The sequence below is a fragment of the Rhipicephalus microplus genome, chromosome 2, assembly GCF_043290135.1.
Source record: "Rhipicephalus microplus isolate Deutch F79 chromosome 2, USDA_Rmic, whole genome shotgun sequence".
Classification (NCBI taxonomy): Eukaryota; Metazoa; Arthropoda; class Arachnida; order Ixodida; family Ixodidae; genus Rhipicephalus; species Rhipicephalus microplus.
The window spans coordinates 165,041,315-165,067,430 of NC_134701.1; the positions used below are offsets into that span (position 1 = coordinate 165,041,315).

Genomic DNA, 26,116 nt, shown 5'->3' on the forward strand with positions numbered 1-26,116 from the left:
TCCTCCACGTGGTCGTAGCACAATTTTGCTGAAGTCCTTAGGTAGTGGCGGCATGCGTCCAGCTCGCACGATTGTATGCTTGGTGTCATACCTACTACGACTGGCTCGAGCGTCTCCCGCAACGCCGGCCTCGGTCGAACCCTTGGCAGCAGGAACGCTAACCGCGGCTTGCTTATTCCTTGAGCGTCTCGTTTCGGCTTCCTTCCAACCCATTTCTTCCGTGCAATCCTCTGGAGAGATGTCCTCTCCATCTACTTGGTATTCCATTCTCAGTTGCAGATACTGGAACGCGCAGAGCGTTGAGTCGCGTTGGCGCCGGGCCGGCGCATCGGCGACAATCGCCTCCTTGGTTAGGCCTAAATCCCCCGGCGGCGTTGCCGTGTAAAAATGTCCCAAAAACGGTTTAAAAGTCCACTCACCGGCACAAAGGTGGTATCTGCTGATTTCTTAAGAACTTAGGCACACGATGAGAGTAAAAACTCGGCGACAAATTTGTGAATACCACAGGAAAGCATTCTTGAAAGCAGGAGCCGATCTTCGCGCGTCCGCACTGGTCGGCACCTAGAGCGTCTCCCTGCAGGGTGATATGAATCCCGTGTTTTTGTTGAGCCGCTTCGGGTTACTTGTCGTGGGGTCACGAGCAAGAATATGATTGTTTGAAACTGCGATCATCGCGAACAAGTAACGCGCATACAGCGTTCATATGTCTTAGCAGCCAGCGTGACCAAACATGCGTTTCCAGCTGCCTCGTCTCTTCTCAGTATTGCGTCGATTTCAAAATCAGAGATCAGAAGAGAATCGAACCGAAGATGACTCGCGCAGCCACAAATACCAAGATCTCATATTCAGTGTTTCAATTGTCGCATCACGACGCCAATGATGGCGGTGACGACAATGGTGGTGGCGAAGACATGCTTATTACATGTGCGCGCCCAGCACACTGAAACTCGCGTCACCATTTGGTGTGGCCACTGGATCAAATGGGGCGGCACCGTGGGAGGTGACCACCTGGGAGCGCTAGCAGTGTTGAAAATTGGCGGGCTTTGCACTCATTTTGAATTGGGTTCAAATCTGGTCATACTAATCAATACCACATATCGTAATTCATGTCTGCATGTGTTGCATTATTAGTACGGAATAGTAAATAGTTAATGAATGAGTATTCATTGACCAAAAATGCGACACGCGTCAAGTTAATGCCACTTCTTTAAAACAACTAAAAAATATTCAGAGGCGCTTTATTCACAAAAAGCACGTTATATATTGTTTTCTCAAAATACGCCGACATTGGCTTCGATTCACTTCACCACGAGAAATTCTCTTATAACTTTAATTTTCAGACAATATTTCAAAGTTAAAAAAAATCACAGCGTATCCACGGAGTGAATGATGATGAGTGAGGCGAAGCGTTCGTCTGTCCGTTCGAGCTTGAGTCTGTGCGTCCATCTGTCTGTGTATTTGTCCATCCATCCGTCCATTTGTCCGTGCGTCTGTCTGTCTGTCTGTCTGTCTGTCTGCGTCCGTCCATCCATCCGTCCATCCGTCCATGTAGTGAACACTCGAAATACCGTCATCTCGCATCTTTTCATCACATATTCATAATATACAAGTATCACCATCCAGCGAACATTCAAGGACTAAGCGAGTGGTGGCTATCTACTACTTTCATTACTACTGCTACTACTGCTCTTACTCTTACTACTTACTTCAGGGACGCACAACCCATGGCTTAGCAACTTCACCCTTAAAACTGACGTTCTTGAAAACCAACCTTGGACAAGCGCGTGGAGGTTTGTCTAAGTCTAACAGTGTCCTCTGCCGACGCACCGAGACCTATAAGCCCGAATACTTTGACTTAGTGGAAATTTCGCCAAGTCTAGTCAATTTCACACTCGTGGGAAAAATGAAGTTCTTTCTCATGTCACTAAAGCACGGCAAACAGCTGCATTCTTGCTCTTTCTTCTTTATTTTCAGAACAGAGTTCGCTACCCGCTCACGCACAGAGGAGGATGCCATTTCAAGCCCATTGCTAACCAAAATATATGCTTCAAGCACAGTTTCACATTTCTGTAGTTATTTTTTCAAGACAGAGAGAAAACACTAATAAAGAATTCATAAATATCCACGAACTATGTTATTACGAGTGTGCGAAACTGGGTATCGTATCGATGAGTAACCATACACTCTCAGCCACCTATACTGGATAACGAACTGGACAGAGGCCGCGTGCCCCTATGTACAGAATATAAGCCAGCTTGTAGGAAGCCCAGCAAATATATATATATATATATATATATATATATATATATATATATATATATATATATATATATATATATATATATATATATATTGACGGATCTCGAACAGACGGGCTAAGCCTACAGTCGTGTTAAAGCGGCAAAGCGAGCCGTGAAAACTTCACGACGTGTGCATGGTGGCCACGATGGCGGGAAAAAAAGAAAAATATTTGGCAGATCTCACGTACTTTGGAAATCGACGTTATGCGAAGCATGCGTGGAGAAGGTACACGTGTCACAATTTCATTCTTTTAGTGACACGTAATAAAATGACGCTAGATATACGTACAAATGTTGCACGCACCGACAAAGTTTGGAGAGTTTGAGATGTTTAGAGAACCAGTTGTTTGCGCTTGCGCAACGATGCCAACAGGAACATGCGTATTAACAGCACAAGATGCTGATATGAAGCACTCATGCTCCCGAAGATGCTGGCCCTAGACACTGCTACATAAATCAACTTCAGCGCATGACATCTAACAACAATTTATGTTAACCCAGCGTCACGGCTGTATCGAAGGAGTACATATAGAATGTTTATAAAATTTGATAGGAAGAACTGCAACCACTACTGACATTTCACGAAGATTAGCGTCTACTTGAAAAGTAGTTTCGAGACCTGGCGTTGCCCTGTGGTAGAACGTACGCTTCATTGCCACGCAGAATTCTTGGGTTCGATTCCAGCTGCGACCCTGACATTTGTTCTTCGCATTCGTCGGGTCGTCGCTACCAACGACAGGTACTTCTCAACGTTCGCGCGTTAAAATTGCCCATGTGTGTTCTCGTCGTTCCTCGTAAGTGTCAATCACCTGTGGTATATAAACGCATATCAGTAGCCCATACCCACCCATTGGTATGTGCCCCTGTCGGGCGGGGGAAGTGTTTCACGATGTACGTGATGGGAATGTGACATTATTCATGTTTTGACCAGCGCGTCATATTCGTCAAACCAACCTGCCCTCCCATGCTAACTTTCGTTCACGCCAAGTTAAGGGGATGATCCCGAGAGCACCCAAACGTAAGCGGTTAGATAGATAGATAGATAAATAGATAGATACGCTCAAAGTCAGCTATGTTTGCTAAGAAATGCTTCAAATTTAATAAACAAAAGAACCTGGCGGTGCCAGATAACGCTTGGGGCTGCACGTGGTGCACTCGCACATTCTCAGTGCTTGCATGGTGCCGTAATTTTGTTTCATAGTCTTGTACTTATCAGGTCTGATTTGCTCAGCGGTTGCCGCCATGTGGGCGTCTTTTGTGCTGGCAGCTCGACAATGTTGTCGACGCAAGACGTGAACTGTGTTTCGCGACGGCAATAGAACTTTCCGTAGACGGCGAGCCCGTTCATTTAGTGACGGTCTGGGGCCTAGAGGGAACCTTCCGCTGCGACTACCTAGGAAAATTCGCGCATGTTGCGCGCTCGGCAGAGCCCAGTACAGGTGCGGTAAGTCATGTTTCTTTTCTGTCCGCTCATTCACAATGTCGCTCGGGCTCTTGCACGTTTCAGCTAATCACGGTTTGGAGGTTTTTGACCATTCGTGGCTATGTAGTGAAGATGTTGCGTGTTTCACGTTCGCGTGAAGATGTCGCGTGTTTGAATGTGTACATTGTCATCTGTTGGTGCCAAAAGCTTAGTATGTGAAGCTTCAGAAAATTTTATCCAGCCATTTTCACGAGAATACGGAAAATATATTTGAAAATTTCCTACCGCACAGTCGGAACTTTTGGCACGCAGTTTGAAAACGAAATTTCATCTTTGATATCATCCGCTAATGATGAACTTATAATAGTGAAATATATGAAATTAGAGTTCGCAGAGTAGTTTGTCAATGTATGTAGAGTCACTATACTTATTTACTGTCCATATAAAGAAAAGGCTATACATGGACTCCGTGGCGTCTGTGATCTGTCTGATGAGCCAGCGCCACGTTCTAGTAAAACACATCGCAAAAACTTTCTACTCTCCTCTGCTGAGTACATCGCAGTGTTCTCATTATCCTCTTCCTAGGAATTTCACAGCAGTGCTGTCAACCTTTGTACTATGCTGTTAGTCGTTAACGAAATGACCACCTCCATCACTAATTCGTAAGCCTTTTCTTTGTCTTCTTGCCTTTCGTCAGCGTGGGTTACAATACCGAAGATTAGCGAGGAAACAAGCACAGAAAGAGCTAAAGAAAGAGACAGACAAGCACTAATAAAAAAAACGACAAAAACATTCAATTTCAGACAAAAGAAATGGCAGCATATACACGGAGTGAATGATGATGAGTGGGGCGCAGCGTCCATCAGCTGTTCTGTGCATTCATCCACCCGTTCATTCTTGCTTCCGTCCACCCGCGTGACCATCCATGCGTCCGTACGTCTGTCCGTCCATGCGTCCATCTAGTGAACACTCCCAGTACCGCCATCTCCCATCTCGCAACCCCTGTGGCACATACCCGCTCTAGAGTGAGTATACATACATACATACATACATACATACATACATACATACATACATACATACATACATACATACATACATACATACATACATACATACATACATACATACATACATACATACATACATACATAGTGTCACGGGGTCGTGACGTGGCCAAAGACAGAAAACTTCGTGTTGGGATTTAACTGTTTATTTGGGCGAACCTGTGCCCGGTAAAGGGAAAGTCTAATTACAGCAGCAGTCTTGCACAGACAGCAGTCTCGGACTGATAGCGGCGAACGCAGCGTCGGCCTTCGATCAACAACTGACAAGCGGCGAAGCGCGTCGGCATTTATGCCCTTGCCGTCGAATGTTCTAGCGTTATCGCTGGCGGTGGCGTAGGTTCCAGAACAATCTGTACCGTTCGCACAGTGGGCGTGATCTTATCGAAATAATCTACTACAGTCCGGAACCTTCTCGAAACCTGCAGGCGCGGTTTGCGCCGAGAATCGTGTGGTGTTTCGGAACGATAACAAAAACTTGTGAAATGGAACGTGGCATTGCCCCCCTCTGAAAAAAGGCATCGTCCCGATGCTTTAACTAAAGATGAAGGTACAATAATAATGCAAGAAAGTACAATGAATAAATTACAATACAACAATAATAAAAAAAACACTGTTTCAGTTTGTTAACGTGCATGAAACGGCTTGAGGCGCGCGACATGGACGACTTCAGGTCGCGATCGGCGTCGTTGAGAGTTCGTGATGCCGTCGAGACAACCTCGTAATCAAGTGGGCCGAGACGTCGAACCACCTTGTACGGTCCGAAGTACCGTCGCAGAAGCTTTTCACTTATTCCACGTCGGCGTATCGGCGTCCACACCCAAACACGTTCACCGGGCTGGTATTCCACGAAGCGTCGTAGAAGGTTGTAACGGTGGCTGTCGGTCGTCTGTTGATTCTTGATACGAAGACGCGCAAGTTCTCGGGCTTCTTCGGCGCGTTGAAGGTACTCGCTCACATCGAGGTTTTCTTCGTCGGTGACGTTGGGTAACATGGCATCGAGCGTCGTTGCCGGGCTCCTTCCGTAGACCAATTTGTATGGAGATATCTGCGTCGTCTCCTGCACCGCCGTGTTGTATGCGAAGGTCACATACGGAAGAATGGTGTCCCACGTCTTGTGTTCGACATCGACGTACATTGACAGCATGTCGGTGATCGTCTTGTTAAGCCGCTCGGTGAGGCCGTTGGTCTGTGGGTGGTACGCTGTCGTCCGGCGGTGGTTTGTTTGGCTGTATGCCAAGATTGCTTGAGTTAAGTCGGCAGTGAATGCCGTTCCTCTGTCGGTGATAAGGACCTCCGGGGCGCCGTGACGTAGGACGATATTTTCGACGAAAAACTTAGCTACCTCGGATGCACTGCCTTTTGGCAGGGCTTTTGTCTTGGCGTAGCGGGTGAGGTAGTCGGTAGCTACCACGATACACTTGTTTCCGAAAGCCGACGTCGGGAACGGCCCCAGTAGGTCCATACCAATCTGCTGGAAAGGTCGGCAAGGTGGATCAATTGGCTGCAGAAGTCCCGCTAGCCTTGTCAGCGGTGTCTTGCGTCGCTGACAGTCCCGGCATGTCCTCACATAACGAGTGACGTCGGGGGTAAGACGTGGCCAGTAGTACCTTTCTTGTATCCTCGCGAGTGTGCGGGAAACACCGAGGTGCCCTGCCGTCGGATCGTCGTGCAGGGCCTGCAGGAGTTCTGGTCGCAGAGCTGAAGGCACCACAAGGAGGTACTTAGCTCGAAGCGGTGAAAAGTTTTTCTTTTGTAGAAGACCGTTTCGTAGAAAGAACCACGCAAGTGCGCGCTTGAATACCTTCGGGACTTCGGTGGTCCTGCCTTCGAGGTATTCTATTAGGGCTTTAAGTTCCGGGTCGGCCCGCTGTCGTTCAGCGAAGTCGTCGATAGTTATCGTTCCCAAGAAGTAGTCGTCATCCGAGTCGTCGGGTAGCGGTTGGTCGACAGGCGCACGAGAGAGACAGTCAGCGTCGGAGTGTATTTGCCGTAGGTACTGGGATCGATACCCAGCACCTCCACCAAATGTCACGGGGTCGTGACGTGGCCAAAGACAGAAAACTTCGTGTTGGGATTTAACTGTTTATTTGGGCGAACCTGTGCCCGGTAAAGGGAAAGTCTAATTATAGCAGCAGTCTTGCACAGATAGCAGTCTCGGACTGATAGCGGCGAACGCAGCGTCGGCCTTCGATCAACAACTGACAAGCGGCGAAGCGCGTCGGCATTTATACCCTTGCCGTCGAATGTTCTAACGTTATCGCTGGCGGTGGCGTAGGTTCCAGAACAATCTGTAACGTTCGCACAGTGGGCGTGATCTTATCGAAATGATCTGCTACAGTCCGGAACCTTCTCGAAACCTGCAGGCGCGGTTTGCGCCGAGAATCGTGTGGTGTTTCGGAACGATAACAAAAACTTGTGAAATGGAACGTGGCAATACATACAGCGAGTTCACGTAACAACACTTGTTATTGCTCAAGAAGCGTTAGCCGCAACAGGCTGGTACAGGCTGGAACCCGGCAAGCACGAGCCCCATGGACATCAACGTCTTCTTCTACGCTGGCACAGAGCTGGCGCCACTATGCTCCGGTACAATTAGTGCCCGCGCAGAAAGGAGCAAACCTGGCGACCTAGGGAAATGACATGACAAGGGGGTCTTAGCACGGTTTGAGGCGTGATACGTGTACTGTTTCATACCCACGGCAGCGTTGGTCCAAAGGTGGGTCAATGGCCTCAAGTTCATAGTTGACAGGAGATGTTTGTCGCACCACACGGTAGGGGTCATGGTATTTCGACAAAATCTTCGGGGAAAGACCGGGAGGGGTAGACGGGATCCAGAGCCAAACCAACATTCCTGGGTTATAATGGACGCTAGACGAAGAGGCATCGTGGTCAGTTTTCTGGCGCCATTGGTTTTGCGCGATAAATGAGCGAGCGAGTTGACGACAATCTTCGGTATTAGCAGCTGATTCGGAAACAGGCGTCGCTTCGGACACATCAGGTCTGTAAGGGAGAATGGTGTCTATGGAGCAAGATGGTTCACGTCCGTACAGGAGGCAGAAAGGAGAAAAGCCGGTGCTTGTTTGTGGCGCAGAGTTGTACGCCTACGTGACAAAAGGAAGCACTTGGTCCCTATTAGTGTGGTCAGACGCGTACATGGTAAGCATATCTCCAAGGGTACAATTAAAGTGTTCTGTCATGCCATTGTTTTGAGGATGGTATGCCGAGGCTTTCCGATGGACAGTGTGACATTTCCTGAGCAGCTTGTCAATGGCGTTCGAGAGAAACACGCGTGTACGGTCACTCAATAATTCACGAAGTGCACCGTGTCACAAAATCAGATGGTGAAGAAGAAAGGACGCAACGCCTTCCGTAGTGGTAGCAGGCAGTGAATATGTTTTAGCGTAGCGTGTCAAATGACCGACGGCAACGATAAGCCACCGGTTGCCTCGAGGAGCGTTTGGTAGAGGACCATAAATATCAATTCCGACGAGGTAAAACGGTCTTGCTGGGTAGGTTGAGGGTTGCAAAGGGCCAGCAGTGCTGTAAGAAGGCGTCTTGTGGGGTTGACACGTGGTGCATGACCGAACGTACTGGCGAACGTGCCGATACATGCCACGCCAGTAGTATCTTAGACTAAGGGGAGAGTTAGTCTTGAATACTCCAGCGTGGCATTCAGGGGGTCATCGTGAAAAGCAGCGCTGATGTCCAAGCGTAAATGACGAGGGATGACAAGGATCCACTTACGGCCATCCGTCACGTAATTGCGCCGATACATTAAGCCTTCATGGACAGCAAACTGTCTTGCTTGACGAGAGAGGGAGCGTGAGGTCGATTCGGACGAACTGTGAGAGAGGACGTCGAGCAAAGAATTGATACAAGTATCCTTGCGCTGCTAGGATGGCATGTCGGTGATGCGCAACGATGACGAATAGCATATGGCAGTTGATAAGCAGGCAAGGTCAAGAGGAAGCGGAGAACGGGATAGGGCATCGGCATCTGAATGTCTGTGTCCTGACCGATAAATAACAAGGATGTCGAATTCCTCAAGGCGTAAAGCCCAACGAGCGAGGTGGCCGGTAGGGTCTTTCATGGACGCTAGCCAGCATAAGGCATGGTGATCTGCGAGAACATCAAACTGGCGTCCGTAAAGGTAAGTGCGAAATTTTTCTATAGCCCAAATGATAGCCAAGCACTCCTTTTCTGTGACAGAATAGTTGGACTCTGCCTACGTTGGGGTACGGCTGGCATAGGCGACAACGTACTCGTCGAAACCATCCTTGCGTTGAGCGAGAATGGCACCGAGGCCGACACCACTAGCGTCCATGTGAATTTCAGTAGGCTCATTGGGATCGAAGTGGCGGAGAACTAGCCGAGACGTGAGTAGCCGGCGCAGCGCCAGAAATGCATCATCGCAGTGGGAATTCCAGTCATAGAGGCCGCGCTACTGGAAAGAAACTGAGTCAGGAGGGCAATTATACAGGCAAATTCGCGAATGAAACGCCGAAAATAGGAACACATGCCTAGGAAACTACGGAGCCCCTTTAGGGTAGTAGACTTGGGGTACTCGGCAACTGCACGCAGTTTGACAGGGTCTGGCGATATTCATTTTTTTGAGACGACGTGGCCAAGAGTTGCGAGTTTGCGGATGCCAAAATCACATTTCCTGAAGTTCAGTTGCAACCCGGCTGCCGTAAGGCACTGGAGAACTTGTTCCAGACGGAAAAATGAGTTTCAAAATTTGCGGAGAATACAACTTCGTTGTCTAGTCGACGATAATCCAAACCTGATGGAGCCATCGTTTTTTCACACGAGGACCATGGGTGAAGCCTAAGGACTGTGTGCGTGTTGAATAACACCACGTTGCAGCATCTCGTCGACGTGTTGAGTGATTACGACACGCTCAGCTTGCGAGACGTGGTAGGGGCGCTGACGAAGCGGATTATGATGACCAGTGTCGATATGGTGAGCAACAACTGACGTGCGCCCCAAGGGAGGTTGTCCGTGGTCGAAGGAGGCGAAGAAACGGTCAAAAAGTTGAACGAGCTGACTGCGCTGGTCCTGCGTAAGCCCGGTGTCCACGCTGCGCAACAGAACGTCTTCGTCAGTTAGTGAGGGCGCGGTGGCAGCTGTGACAGGATCCACGGACATCGGCGTCGTATGAGAAGGGGCATCGAAAGGAAAGATGCCATCATAAGTGTCAAGACTCCCAAGACATTCGTCGTGCAATAAGGTAGCGGGACAAGGGAACGGATTGCACACGTACACGGCACTGGAGCCGTTGGTAAGTGTTATGACGGGAAACGGGAAGACAAGGCTCCGGCGACGAGCGCTTTCTTGCGATGCCATAAAAAGGGCAGTTAAATCGGGAACGGAGTTGCACAAAATAGAGACCACGGACACCGAGAAAGCAGAGATCACGACGTTAGTGGCGACGATCACCTTTTTAGGTGAACAAGAGAGATCTCTAAATGTCACACTGAATGGGAACAAAACGAGTTGAGCACGAGTGCAGTCGACAATCGCATGATTAGCGGAAAGTTTCATCCCAGGATGATTTCATGAGACGCATGCGGAAGGACTACAAATTCATCGACGTAAAGCCCTCCTTGAATCACAACATGAACAGTGCCAGTGGCAGAAAATTGAACGTGCTGCGAACTCGCTGTACGTAAAGAAATGTCATACAGTGGAGTCGTCACTTTGTTTAGTTTGCGGTAAAAAACTTCACTGATTATACACATAGCGTCACCTGTGTCGACAAGAGCATTTGTGGCGAAACCGTCCACAAACAGGGTAATCTCGTTGGGGGACGAAAGTTGAGGCGTTGGCAATTCCGTCGCTGGCGCAGCTCTTCCCTCAGGAACTGCGACTAGCTTTCCTCCTGGGCATGGTTGGAACGGAGAAGCATGGGTTAATGAGACCGAAGAAGGGCGTAAAGGAGATCGACGTGGGCTGAAGCCTCGTCGACGTGGGCTGGGGTCAGGTGCATCGAGTGTCACATGTGATTGTGATTACCGAGGGATGTTGCCGGAATGCTGAGTATTATTAAAATAGAATCCTCGGCGACGATAGTAGCGCACGACATGTGCTGGAATACCGCAGTTGTAGCAGACGGGCCGGTTATCCGGAGAACGCCAAGAGTTTACAAGTGCTCGAGGTTGTGGCAAGGGCCGATTTACCGAATAAACCGAAACTAGTGAACTGTAGTAGTTGGTGGCTGGAATGTATGAAAGGAGCAGCGGTGGGGCCCGAGGTCCACGGACGGCTTCTGCATAAGTCAGCGGTGCAGTAACTGATATTGGGGACGCGGGCGAAGGGAGAGCCTCGGCAACTTGCGTCTGAATAGCACGGCGAAGTGAGGGATCCAGTGCTGTGGGCGTCTCGTTCATGGTGGCCACAAGAGAGAGCTGTCGAGCGACTTCTTCCCGGATGTTGAATTTGAGGCATCAACACGCTCACACGCTCACACGCAGCAACACGCATCCAAAGCCGAAATATCCGCTGTTTGCGTATTAGCGCGACGAGTTCGCTGCTTGTACATCTCATTAAAACTTTTACATAGCTGAATCACGGCCGTGAGGGTCTGTGGGTCTTTGGCCGCAAGCATATGTAAAGCGTTGTCATCAATGCCTTTAAATATATGTTTTATTCTGTCAGCCTCCGTCATCCTCGCATCAACTCGCCTACAGAGGCTGATCACAGCCTCAATGTAGCTTCTGAAGCTCTCACCCTTTCACTGAAATTGTCCCCGCAGGTCAAGTTCAGCGCGGAGCTTGCGCTTGGCTGGACGACCGAAAATCGAGGTCATGGTCTCTTTGAAAACCGACCAGGTGGGGATGTCGGCTTGGTGGTTGGGGAACCATAGGTTGGCCAAATCTGTCAGGTAGAAGATGACGTGAGTCAGCTTAGGAAGGTCATTCCACTTGTTAATCGCACTGTCACGCCCGTACTCTGCCAGCCAGTGCTCGACATCTTGATCTTCAGTGCCGTTGTAGGCTGGTGGGTAACGCAGACGAAGTGCACCAGGGCACATGACAGGTGGCCGCGTCAAAGAGGCTTGTGGGGAATCGACGCACTCGGTCATCGTGGAATCAGATGGTAGCTTACAGCTGCGGTGTTCCAGGACGTTACCCAGCACTTTATCACCAAATGCAACGAGCAAGTTCACGTAAAGACACTTGTTATTACTCGAGAAGCGTTAGCCGCAACAAGCTGGTACAGGCAGGAACCTGGCAAGCAGGAGCCACACGGACATGGCACAGAGCTGGCGTCACCCTCTATGCTCCGGTAAAATACATACATACATGCGTACGTACGTACGTACGTACGTACGTACGTACATACATACATACAGACGTACGTACATACATACATACATACATACATACATACATACATACATACATACACACATACATACATACATACATACATACGGAGGAGTGACAAACCCACGTCATAACGAGCTTCGCCCCTAGAAATTTTTGCGAGGGGGGATGCAAGCTTGCGTGACCGCAAGTCAAAGGCAAGCGTCGTAGCCGCTCCACTTTTCAGACACGCTAGCAGAGCATAGAATAGCCTTGTGTGGTATTGTATAGCAAAGAGGTGGGAAATAGAGGTGAGAATAAGGATAAAGGTAAAGACTAAAGCATAATATGGAATGAAAAGGAAAGCTATATACAGATTTAAAGAAAGAAAAAAAGAAAAGATGGAATCAAAAATATAAGGAGAAAGAAAGAGAAATGCATAGAAATAAGCAATGAGAAACAAAAACAAATATAGATACAAAAAAGATAGAGAGAAAAGAATAGAAATAAGCAGAGACAAAGGAAAGATACAAAAGAAGAGAGATCAAAATGAGAGCGGCCGAGAAAACAAAGACTACCCAGTTCCCTACTTTCCTCTGGCTTGACACCACTACTGTGAGAATGGCCTAATTTTTTACCTGCATAGTTTGCTAGATTTACAAGTTTTGTTAGACATAAAATGATATTCCCGTACACGACGTATCTCATAAATAGTACTGTTTGTTTCTGTTACATGTTACCAAGCCTATTCCCAAGAGGCCACGTGATATACGAGCATACCTTATTGATGAGAAATCCTTCAACGTGAATTACCCCTTCAGTGGCATTATTTGTAGAGCGATTGCTCATTACTTCAAGCATCTAGCGTCTTCAGGGCGTCTTTCGGCTACGTCAAATTTTTTTTCGCACAATGGTCTTAATAAAGATAAAGAGCCTGGATAAGTACAAACTTAATCAACCCTGCAATTATAGTGATATACCGCAAGCATAACTTCATTCAGAGGAATAAACACTTCCCTACAGTTTTATTCACCCTACTATAAAACGCCATCCGAGTGCGAAGAGGAAGAAAACGTAGGCGCCAATAGAAAGCAGATGCTTTCAAAGAAGACGTACTTTACATTTTTATGTGCCTGACATGGCAGCGTTTAATTTAAAATGATGGGCCTTCTTGCATTAGTGAATGCCTACTTTTAATGCAAGTGCCAAGGCCGTTGCGAAAAAAGTGAGTTCAATCGATTGCTGACCGTCATCACAAGATATATCCTTCACACTTTCATTGCCTGTTCAATTACTTGAAGAAATTGGGCATGTGACTCAGAAACCAGGTATTGCGAAACTAGCTACATGATGCAGAGCTCGGAGAAGACTCTATATACCGTTTCCCCACAATCTATGTAGCGTGGGGCACGTATCAGATTACGCTAGTCACAATGACAACCTCATAAACTTGGTAGTAGCTGTGGAGTTCTAAGAAGATACCTCTTCCGTAGCAAACGCATTGCCTGCACTAATCTGACGCGTGCCTGCGTCCTCCACTAATTTTCTACAAGACAAGTGACCTCCACGACACAGTTCACTAGCGCGTTCTTTTTTTAGAGCCAGCAACTTCATTAACTCTCTATCGGGGTATGTCGGAGGGGAGGCACTACGAGCTTGTTATAATGTATACATGTTTCTCTCATCACCGGCCACCTTACTATCGAGAAATATGCTGTAATAATATCCTTACCCTCAAGGTACATATATGTCAGTGGGTAAATGCTGCTAGCTTGAGTGCCACCTCATGACGAATATAAGGACGCAACCAATTGCCAACACTCACCTAGTTTTGCCAAAATTAGTAAGTGTTTACGGGTTTGAAAAAAACAAACTAAACGAGCTTTTTTTAAAGGCTTATATCTGCGCTACTATTAAACACATGAAGATACGAGTGAAATTCAGGACCCCGCGTGTCCGGTATTTCACTCGTATTCAGCCGTGTTCAATAGCGGTGCAGTTGTAAGCATTAGAAATGAATGTAAACCAACTAGCCTGCCTTACTGAAGGAAGTCTGTCTGATATTCTTGAACAATGCGAGTACACTGCCGGCCACGCCATACTCAATTCAACGTCATAACTATTATACATTGCCTGGTCACTACCGGGCAAATGTACCCGCCATGGTGGTCTACTGGTTAGCGTGCTTGCCTGCCAACTCTCACCTTACAGGATCCTCGCCTCCACAGACCCCGGCCCCGATGGCCACATTGTCCGGGGGGGGGGGGGCGGGGGGAGCGAGGATGCTGCAGGTCCGTGTAGTTCGATGTATGAACACGTTACAGTTCCCCTGGTGTTCGAAATTTCTGGAACTCTCGACTACGGGGTCTCTCATGAGAATGTCGCGGTTTCGGCCCGTGAAACCGATGGCAACTACGGTCATTACAAAACAAGTGTAACCGTTTTTCGGTTAATTGCTTACAAATTCATTGCGTGCCACCATATGGTACAATTTACTTTCAAACTTGCAGCGCCTGGGAGGACGTACAAATACGAGCAAAAATGTACGGCACAAGTGATACTAATTTTGTTGCAATTGGCTGAGCTTGGAATTCTTAAAGACGTATTCGACAATCAACATCAGTAACGCCTTCAAGTTATCTTCAAACGTATTACAAACTTTGCATATGTACGACATGTTTGTTATAACTTCGTGTTTGAGCATTGCTTCGCAAACGCCATAAATTGCTATATCTTTTTTTATTTTCTCTCACTAGCGTGATATAATTACAAAACTTCAATTTTGAAGTTGAGGAACCAACTCCCCATCTTGATGGCAAAGTATTTCAAAATCTTGTAGAAATTATTTTGATGCATGATCAGGCATGGTTTCATGGTGCGAAGCCTTCTTCTACGCTTGAGAGACATGCAGGTTTACATTAAAAAAAATACCGAATTCTTGTGCGAATGCCATTCCCCATCTCCGTTCCGTTTCTTCGGCAGCTGCCTCACCATCAGAGCTTAGAACTTGTTCAATCTTTTATTTCCTTCTGGGAACATTCGATGAAAGAAGGCTCTTCGATTTACGACAATTTTGGGCCGGTGCGAAACGGGCAAAAACAAGCGGAAATGTTCACGCCGAGATACCGCTTTAGGCCGGGATTTAAACGTCAATGCGGGATATGGCATTGCACATACTTCTGCTTTCTGCCTATTCGTTTTCTCATTTTTTTGCACTCGTTCATATCGCTCGCTTCGAAGTTCTTCAGTATTCTCGCTTCGATCAGTTTGCCACTAACGAGAAATTTTCGGAGATCAATTCAACTTTACGTGGCACCGACTACTCGTTTTCAAAGAATACTCTCTTTGAGTGTAAGCGACAATGAGTATTAGTAGAAACTTTATGTTAAAAACGCAAAAATGATACCAAAATACAGATCGCATGAATCCCACAAACTATAAAAAATCACAGAAGCGCGAGCACCATCGGCATAGCTACAGCACAGACAATGAAACTATTCAGTCACATAACAAATCGAGTTCATACAAAATTCAGTCATACCAACACTGAATATATCAATAAATAACAATGCACAAATCATCTAGTAACATAAAACTCTGACAGAGTTTATTCACAGGAATCTTGAATACGTTTACACATGAAGCAACACGTAATACATGGTCAAGTTGAAGTATAAACTGTGCTTGCATTCTGAAATTTTAATCTAAATATTTATCTCCATAACTTTCAAAACACACACGCTTCATTGAAAGTTGTTTTCTTCTTAATATTGCGAATTCTTTTAAAATAGGAATAATAACTGAGGCTTTAATCCCAAAAGTACGGAATAATTCAGAGGGGCGCTGTAATAGAAAGCACTAGAAATTTCGACCATCTGGTGTCCTTTAACGTGTACGTACATCACACGATACAAGGGCTTTTACGATTTCGCCTTCAGCAAAATCCGATGGCCATGCCAGGGATTGAACCCATGACCTTCTCGTACAGCTGAGCACCATAGCCACTGATACGTCAGGGCTGACTAAGCTTGCCACCTCTTGTAATGCGTGCCTTGGTCATGGACTTATGAGCTTTTTCAGACAGAGAAGAGCCTTGAGGTTAAAGTTAATATGGAGTCAGCAAACAAGTCACACCCCAAAATAAATATTTTTTGAAGAATTCTGTCAATAGAACAGGTGCGTTTCAGTACATGCAAGCCTATTTTCACTTAGGTTGCCCTATCGTACGATACACAGAAGGATGACCGGGCGTTGCAATTACTTCATAAAAAAAGCTTCAAAGATATTGTGAAAAAATGAAAATAACAGTAACAATAAAAAACATATTTCTTTAGATTGATACGTTAAGACAAAAACTGAAATATTTCACTTCCAATCTTCGGATGAAAAACTTGAAACAAAGGAATTTGCTGTGTGTGTGTATGAACAAGTCGTCTTACGCGCATGCGTGTGAGACAGACGTCACAGTCCCTGTCCATTTAGTTGGTTGGCTTCAATGGTCTTGTTTGTCGATGATAAGCAATGAGCAAGTTTTTTCTCTACTGTCACTGAGAGTGGATACTGGATTTTACAGAAAAATTGGTCTCTCTATTGGAAGAATGCTACCACAAGCTGAGCGTGAATCGTCAGCATCAATGCGAAGCTTATACAATCCAGATTTCAGCAGCAACCTGATATAGTTGATAATCACTCAACAATGAGTATGTCGCTCTTATCTGTGAATTCTCGGCTTTATGTAACCGTACTAGAATAATTATGGGGATGTACAGGCACAAATGAAACTTCAGAGTTTTGCAGGCGTTTTAGGATTTATTCGGTTTTTCTTGGAGTGGTTAACTAGATCTCATTCTCAGATTTGCCCATACGTTACAGCTGTAGGAAGTACTAACGTGTCAGTGAAGAGTTGGTACAATGCTCGGGTGTGGTCCTGGGTAAAATCTGGGGTCGTGAAATTGCTCTAAGGGAAACAGAAATGAACCACCCCCATGATGGGAACCCTAATTGGATGCGGAGCAGCAGTGGTGCGCATGTGGTTGACCCGGTGGAAACAGGTGTGGGTGCTGGCACTGAGATCCCACTTGGAAGTGGAACTATGTGTAGCGTTTACTCGAGTAAACGTTCGTTTCAAACGCTAGGACACGGGAGGTGGGTTGGGTTTCGTGTAAGTCTCATTAAAGCACTTGAACAAATTTTAACGCAGCGCGCAACTACGTGGACACAAGAAAAAAAAAAGACACGAGCCACAGTGCAGTGGCTTGTCCATTCTTCTCTTGTCTCTGCGTAGTCGTGCAATGTGGTAAAGTATGTTGAAATACTGACACCAACTATTCTAGCTTTCAGTCCTTTTTCATTAAAGCGTTTGGCAAGACTTCGTAGTCGTCGTTTCTTCAGAGTGGAAATGGGCACTGGACCGGAGCTGGCACGCGTTTCGCCTTAACGACAAGTGATGTGCACGCTGAGAGGTTCCTGCAAATATTCGAGGTCGAAGTTGGCAAAGACCATAATGATGCACGTTCCCCCTATTGTGGTGGATAGTTTAGCGGTGGTAGTGGCAGTGGTTGCGGGAGAACGGACAAGGCGGCAGCTGCGAGGGCTGTGGCCAGCACGTACCAGGCCAGGGAGAGAAACTTCAGCGCGCACTGAGAGGGGAGTGTGACGTCATCGCGCAGATGCGGCGTGACCTACTTGGCACCACTCAATAACTGTGGCGATGTGAACGCGTTACGGCGCGTTCGTAGGAACGCACGGACGTATGGTGTTACATGCATGATCCATAAACTGTTTTGCATCTATACAGAGGAGATAACGCTGCAGTTAATCGCCTAATGGTGGTTATAAAGCACCTGGCTGAACTGAACGCATTGTGTGTGTTTATAAAAAGTGGTTAACAATTGAGAGTACTCTGTATCTACTATCGGAATGCTGGAACCCGTCTTGTGTGCCTCACACCTAATGAGGCCGCATCGACAAAAACTATAGAGAAAGCAGACTGCTTGCTCTCTGAATGGTCGGTTTCTACAGATGTTGTGATGTGTGTTTAGAAAAAGTGGGTAACAATTTAGTGTACAAGGTACACTACTATGGGAGAGCATAAATGCCGTCCTATAAGCCTAAATGAACTGTGTGTATAGAAAAAGTGGTTAACGATTTCGATTACTTCGTACTCAACTACGAGAGAGCAGTGAGCCATCCCGGTTCAAGAGACTTTTATTTCTGAAAAAAAAAAAACATACTTACACAGAAGGAATTTGTGTTACATTGTTCGTTCTCATGACATCCTAATATATTTTAATATACATTCAAATGAAGAACATGAATTGTTTGTACCTGTAAACGGAAATTCTAACGTGCGTAAAGAAAGCTACGCTCAGGGGTACGTACAATTCATAAAAAGGAACGAAAGACAACATTTAAGAAGTGCGCATAACAATGAATAAGTACTTATGCAATACTAAATGCAGGTTCAGTGATGTCACATACACTAGCCTACCTTCTCAGTAATGAAGGCAAGGTATTGACACTTTGTTCTTTCTGAGAATAATAAATCTTTTTGACCACCGCAGGAGGAAAGCTTCCTCCCCCAGAATGAATAACTGTTCGTTCAGATGTGTTAACATCATAGTTCTTAAGCGATGTAGCAGAGGAAACATGGCCCTTTGAGGGCGTCCCCGCAGGCATGCCAGTCCCCCCCCCCGCTTCCACAATACAAAAGCACCAATACACATTATCAACTCAACGAAAATGTATCTGTGCCGCAACTGCCATTGCATGCTGACTTGAAATATGCTGGTCACCAAACGCCAGAAAGTACGTGCCACAGGACATTGATGAAGTACATGATTTAGAGTTTCCGTCCGGCCGCCCTGCGGACATGAGGTGGAGGGTGCCACAACCCACGCCGCAAGGCGGTGGACCGTTTGCAACGCCTGCCATTCTCTCAACCAAGTGAAGTCTCAGATTTCAGCGGGTAGAGTAGTGGTTTTCATGAACCAGCGTAGACTTCTGCGGCATTTCTTGCCATCCCTTGTTCAAGAGAATTTTATTTCTGGATATATCATACACAGCCTATGTGCACACATGAAAATGGACTATGGTGAACAATGTGTGCGTACAATGCAAGCTGTTATATACAGCGAAAGAACTTATAGCGTGTGCAGTGACGTACAATGCGAAAATTGTACAACAAAGACAGGACATTCATGACATCGAGACGCTTAAACTTAAATAAACAGTAAGGCTTTATGAACAAACAAGGGGGGGTCATTAACAGTGTAGCGTGATATTTTGCATTCACTTGTGAAGTATATTTGCTCTCGGGCTCAAGAACAATATTGCACAAAAGGACATATTTCTAAAGAAGAAAAGAAAAATACACACTGTAATGTCACAGTGGTAGAAGCTCTAGCCCACCACCTCAATAGGGGAGGAAAGGCATGGACACTCTGTTGTTTTTCACGGTAATAAATCGCGTACACCACCGTCAGAGGAAAGCCTCCTCTCCCAGCATGACTAGTTCTGCGTTAAGATGCATAAGCATTACGTTTCTTAGCCGATGTAGTAGAGGAAACACGGCCTTCTGGGGGCGTCCCCTCAGGCAGGCCAGTCAACTTCGTTTCCGTAAGACGAAGGCTCCGACAGCCATTCCCAATGATACCATGGTATAAAAATTAATCAGTCGATGCTTGGCTTTTGAGAGGAAGACAACTTCGGTGATTGCGCTCACCCTGAAAGCTCAAGTAATGAAACCGCTGGCTAGTTGTAACAAAATTTATATGGTGGTGATTTATTTCTTAATTTTTGCATTAAAGTAGCACTTTGAAGAAAACACATTTCATTTAGTTTGCCTTACTCAAGAGCAGCGTGCTTGGTCGATAGCAGGTCAACGCGCTTCGTGAAAGACTTTTTAATTCCTTTAAATACGTGACGAGATTCGCACAAAGGTTTACTAATACACGGTAGTAAGATGCTGCAGTTATGCTTTTCTTGTTGCCAATCTCACGAAAAAATACCAATTTTTTTTGCAGCCTTCACAACACTTTCATTTAAAACTTGCATAGAAAATTGGCAGATGCCCCCCGTACAGTGGTAATCGATGATATGCGATGCACGAATGAGGAAGGTTGATATGTCATTTTCAAATCAGCACAATGTTACAAGGTGGAGGTAAATTATGCCGTACATGACTTACGTTTCATGATTATCATGTTTGGATGTGGCGTTTACCTCCATTATCTATTCACGTCACATGATACCAAATTTGTAATATTTGGAGCTGGCAAAACGGCCACGAGCACGCAATTAGCATGGTATGTAGTCATGTTCCTAAATGACACGCTTGTCAGCATTTTCTTGTTTGCGCCATTCATATGCTTTTGTTGTCCACCGACGCCACGTAACACCAAAATTGGTATATGTGGAGTTATCAAAACAAATGGGAGCGCACCTTGAAGGACCCAATATACTCCAATGTAGCATTTACGCGTGTGAACGCTGGGTACAGCGACGCCACGTTAGCAAAACGTGGACACTCTATAGTTTGATGCGAGGCACGACCAGCGCGACCAGCGTCCATCGGCCGGCGCGACGACAACCAGCGCGAAATGTGGCATGCTCGCGCCAATGCGTTACCCCGACAACACTGCGTCTCCCTCTTTTCGTGACGGAGGGACGCCGGACGCGCTGAAACGTGCATGCGTCAAAGCAACGCAGTGCGACGCACACCTGCGAGTACATGGCAAGATCGGCACCTGGCGTGGCAACGCCGCTTGACGCGACGAAATGAATGCGCACAAGCATGCGCACCGCGTTACGTCAAAATGTATTAGTGCCTTGACTGTGGTATGTAGTCATGTTCTCACATGACACGCATCTCATGATTATCGTGTTTACCCTAGTCACATACCTTCGTCATCAATTCATGTCACAGAATACAAAATTTGGCATATGTGAAGCTAGCGAAAAGGCCAAGCGCACCATGTGCGTAGCATGTAGTGATGTTGTTACATGACACGCATCTCATGTTTATCATGTTTGCACCAGTATCATACCTTGGTCATCTATTCACGCCCAGTAATACGAAACTTGGTATAAGTGAAACTAGCGAAACGGTCGCCAGCGCATCATGAGCGTGGCAAGTGGTCATGTTGTTACAGGACACGCAGCTCATGATTATCGTGTTTGCACCAGTCACATGCATTCGTCATCCATTCGCGTACCATAATACCGAATTTGCTATATGTGACGCTAGCGAACGGCCGCGAGCGCATCATGAGCGTGGGTTGTAGTCATGCTGTTACATGACAAGCATGTCATTATTTCCATGTTAGAATCTGTCGCTTGTGTTCGCCATGCAATAATGTCATACCATACCAGTTTTGCAACACGCCATGTGAACGAATCAACCACAAGAGCTTCAGAACCATGACATGTAAATTATGATATTTATAACATACACGTCAGGATTTTCATGTTGTAACTAGTCGGTTATGATCCTCGTAAAGCCATGTTATGCCATACCAAGTTTGGTATTAATACTGTTATCGAAATGACCAGGAGAGCTAGATGTTGTAAGCGGATAGATAGATAGATAAATAGATAGATAGATAGATAGATAGATAGATAGATAGATAGATAGATAGATGCGCTCAATGTCGTCGAAGTTCGCTAAGAAATGCTTCTCATTTATTACTGTCACCAACTAACCTAGCTTCCAGTCCTTTTTCATTAAAGTGTTTGGCAAGACTTCATAGTCTTCGTTTCTTCAGAGTGGAAATGAGCGCTAGACCGGAGCTGGCACGCGTTTCGCCTCAACGACCAGTGATGTGCACGCTGAGAGGTTCCTGCAAACTTTCGATGTCGATGTTGGCAAAGATGAGACTGATGCGCGTTCCCCCTATTGTGGTGGATAGTTTAGCGGTGGTAGCGGCAAGTGTTGCGGAAGAACGGACAAGGCGGCAGCTGCGAGGACTGTGGCCAGCTGGTAGCAGGCCAGGGAGGGCAACATCAGCGCACACTGCGAGGGGATTGGGACGTCGACGCACAGCTGCGGCGTGACATACGTTGCACCACACAATACCTGCAGTGAGGTGAACGCGTGTCGGCGCGTTCGTAAGGACGCACGGACGTATTGCGTAACAAGCATGAGTCATAAAGCTGTTTTTCATCTATACAGAGGATATATAGCTGAAGTTAATTGCTTATGGTAGTTATAAAGCGCCTGGCAAAATTTTACACACTGTGTGTGTTTATAAAAAGCGGTTAACGATTGAGAGTACTCTGTACTCCACTATCGGAAAGCTGGAAACTGTCTTGTGTGCCTCACACCTAATGAGGCCGCATTGACAAAAACTATAGAGAAAGCAGACTGCTTGCTTTTTGAATGGTCGGTTTCTACAGATGTTGTGATGTGTGTTTAGAAAAAGTGGGTAACAATTTTGTGTACTAGTTACACTCCTATGGAGGAGCATAAATGCCGTCCTATGAGCCTAAATGAACTGTGTGTATAGAAAAAGTGGTTAAAGATTTCGAGTACTTCGTAGTCAACTACAAGAGAGCAGTGAGAGCAGTGAGCAGTGTTTAAGAGACTTTTATTTCTGAAAAAAAAACATACATACACAGAACGCCTTTATGTGTTACATTGTTCGTTCTCACGACATGCTAATATATATTAATATACATTCAAATGCACAACAGGAATTGCTTGTACCTGTAAACAGAAATTCTAACGTGCATAAAGAAAACTACGCTCATGGGTACGTACAATTCATGAAAAGGTACGAAAGACAACATTTAAGAAATGCGCATAAGAATAAATAGGTACTTATACAATACTAAATGCAGGTTCCGTGAAGTCACATACACTAGTCTACCTTCTCAGTAATGAAGGCAAGGCATTGACACTTTGTTCTTTCTGAGAATAATAAATCGTTTTGACAACCACACGATGAAGGCCTACTCCCCCAGAATGAATAACTGTTCATTCAGATGTGATAACATCATGGTTCTTAGCGATGTAGCAGAGGAAACATGGCCCTTTGAGGGCGTCCCTGCAGGCATGCCAGTCCCCTCCACTTCCACAATACAAAAGCTCCAATACACACTATCAACTTAACAAAAATGTCTCTGTGCCGCAACTGCCATTGCATGCTGACTTGAAACATGCTGGTCGCCAAACGCAAAAAAGTACGTGCAACAGGACATTTTGAAGTACATGATTTAGAGTTTCCGTTCGGCCGCCCTGCGGACATGAGGTGGAGGGCGCCACACCACATGCCGCAAGGCGGTCGACCATTTGCAGTGCCTGCCATTCTCTCAACCGAGTGAAGTCTCGGACTTCAGCAGGTATAGGGTGGTGGTTTTCATGAACCAGCGTAGACTTTTTGCGGAATTTCTTGCCGTCCCAAATGATACCACAGTACAAATATTATTCAGTCGATGCTTGCCGCTGGGGGGGAAGAAGACTTCGGTGATTGCGCTCCCCCGGAAAGCTCAAGTAACAAAACCGGTGGCTAGTTGTAACAAAATTTATATGGTAGTCATTTAATTCTTTACTTTTGCATTAAAGTAGCACTTTGATGAAAAGACATGTCATTTAGTTCGCCTTACACAAGAGCAGCGTGCTTGGTCGATAGCAGGTCAGCGCGCTTCGTGAAAGACTTTCTTAATTTCTTTAAATACGTGACGAGATTCGCGCAAAGGTTTACTAATACACGGTAGTAAGATGCTGCGGTTATGCTTTTCTTGTTGCCAATCTCCCGAAAAAATACTGATTTTTTTTCAGCCTTCACAACACTTTCCTTTAAAACTTGCATAGGAAATTGGCAGATCCCCCCCGTACAGTGGTAATTGATGATATGCGAAGCACGATTGAGGAACGTTGATATGTCAATCTAAGATCAGCACAATGTTACGAGGTAGAGGTAAATTTTGCCGTACATGGCTTACGTGTCATGATTATCAGGTTTGGATGTGTCGTTTACCTCCATCATCTACCATGTCACATGATATCAAATTTTTTATATGTGGAGCTGGTGAAACGGCCACGAGCACGCATGAGCATGGTATGTTGTCATGTTCCTAAATGACACGCTTGTCAGCATTTTCTTGTTTGCACCATTCATATGCTTTTGCTGTCCACTGACGCCACGTAACACTAAACTTGGTATAAGTGGAGTTATCAAAACGGCTGGGAGCGCAGCATGAAAGGCCCAATATACTCCGATGTAGCATTGACGCGCGTGAACGCTGGGCACAGCGACACCACGTTAGCAAAACGCGAACACTCTATACTCTGATGCCAGGCACGACCAGCGCGACCAGCGTCCATCGGCCGGCCCGACGTCAACCAGGGCGCAATGTGGCATGCTCGCGCCGATGCGTTACCTAGACAACACTGCGTGTTTCTCTTCTCATGATGGAGGGATGCCGGACACGCTGAAACGTGCATGCGTCAAAGCAACGCAGTGCGACGCACACCTGCGAGTACATGGCAAGATCGGCACCTGGCGTGGCAACGCCGCTTGACGCGACGAAATGAATGCGCACAAGCATGCGCACCGCGTTACGTCAAAATGTATTAGCGCCTTGACTGTGGTATGTAGTCATGTTCTCACATAACACGCATCTCATGATTGCCATGTTTACCCTAGTCACATACGTTCGTCATCAATTCACGTCACAGAATACAAAATTTGGCACATGTGAAGCTAGCGAAATGGCCATGCCCATATTGTGCGTAGCATGTAGTGATGTTGTTACATGACACACATCTCATGTTTATCATGTTTGCACCAGTATCATACCTTCGTCATCTATTCACGTCCCATGATACCAAACTTGGTATAAGTGAAACTAGCGAAACGGTCGCCAGCGCATCATGAGCGTGGCATGCGGTCACGTTGTTACAGGACATGCATCTCATGATTATTGTGTTTGCACCAATTTCATACCTTCGTCATCCATTCACGTTCTCTAATATTAAATTTGGTATACGTGACACCAGGAAAACGGCCACGTGTGCATCGTGACCGTGGCATATAGTCATGTTATTACATGACACGCATGTAATTTTCATGTTAGGGTCTGTCGCTTGTGTTGGCCATGCAATCATGCCATACCATATCAGTTTTGCAACAGGCCATGTGAACGAAACCACCGCAAGAGCGGCAATACCATGAATTGTGAGTCATAATATTCATGACATACATGTTGCTATTTTCATGTTATATGACTAGTCAAATATGTTCTTCATAAAGTCATGTTATGCCATACTAAGCTTGGTATTGATATTGTTATCGAAACGACCAGGAGAGCTAAATTTCTTAAGCAGTTAGATAGATAGATAGATAGATAGATAGATAGATAGATAGATAGATAGATAGATAGATAGATAGATAGATAGATAGATAGATAGATAGATAGATAGATAGAGTCAAAGTCGCCGAAGTTCGCCAAGAAATGCTTCGCATTATAAAATTTTGCACTTTCTCACAACGGCTCTGACGAAAAGCATAAGATAGTTGAGAGTTTCAGTGCCGGGACTCCCAAGACGCTCGCATTATTATTATTTTTTTTTTTGCGTGTGGGTGGCGAATGGCAAAACGCCGGGAGTGCTGAAAAGCGCACAAGATGTTAGGGACACAATGGCCAGGGGTCCCCGGTGCTAAATGTTTCCAGCATTTTCTAAACACGAGCTTATTGAAAGCAGTAGCGTGCTGGAAAATATGCTTTTTTCACATTCATTTAGTAAACCGCTATTCGCGAAGTCCATGATAAACATAATATAGCGCTGAACACTTGGGACGAAAGAAGGGAGAAGCACAGCGCCGAACTAGCCACTGGTTCCTAATATTTGTGATGCCTATCTACTAGCTCGTCCAATCTGCCTGTCTTCTTCATTAGGAGTTGTTGATTGTGCCTATAACTGTGGAATCACCATTACCATCACGTACCCAAGTTAGCTACCCTCCCCCAAATAAAAGCTAGTGATCTCCACTTGGTTTTTATTTAACACAAAGAAAT

General features: G+C 46.0%; 1 long non-coding RNA gene across 1 annotated transcript in view; it reads left to right on the forward strand.

Moving 5' to 3' along the window:
* Nucleotides 1–3,556: 3,556 nt before the first annotated feature.
* LOC142786554 (uncharacterized) overlaps nt 3,557–26,116 on the forward strand; it is a 119,429-nt gene continuing 96,869 nt past the window's right edge. Inside the window, exon 1 of the long non-coding RNA XR_012889091.1 lies at nt 3,557–3,744. This is a non-coding gene — a long non-coding RNA (uncharacterized LOC142786554). The remainder of the gene's footprint in view (nt 3,745–26,116) is intronic.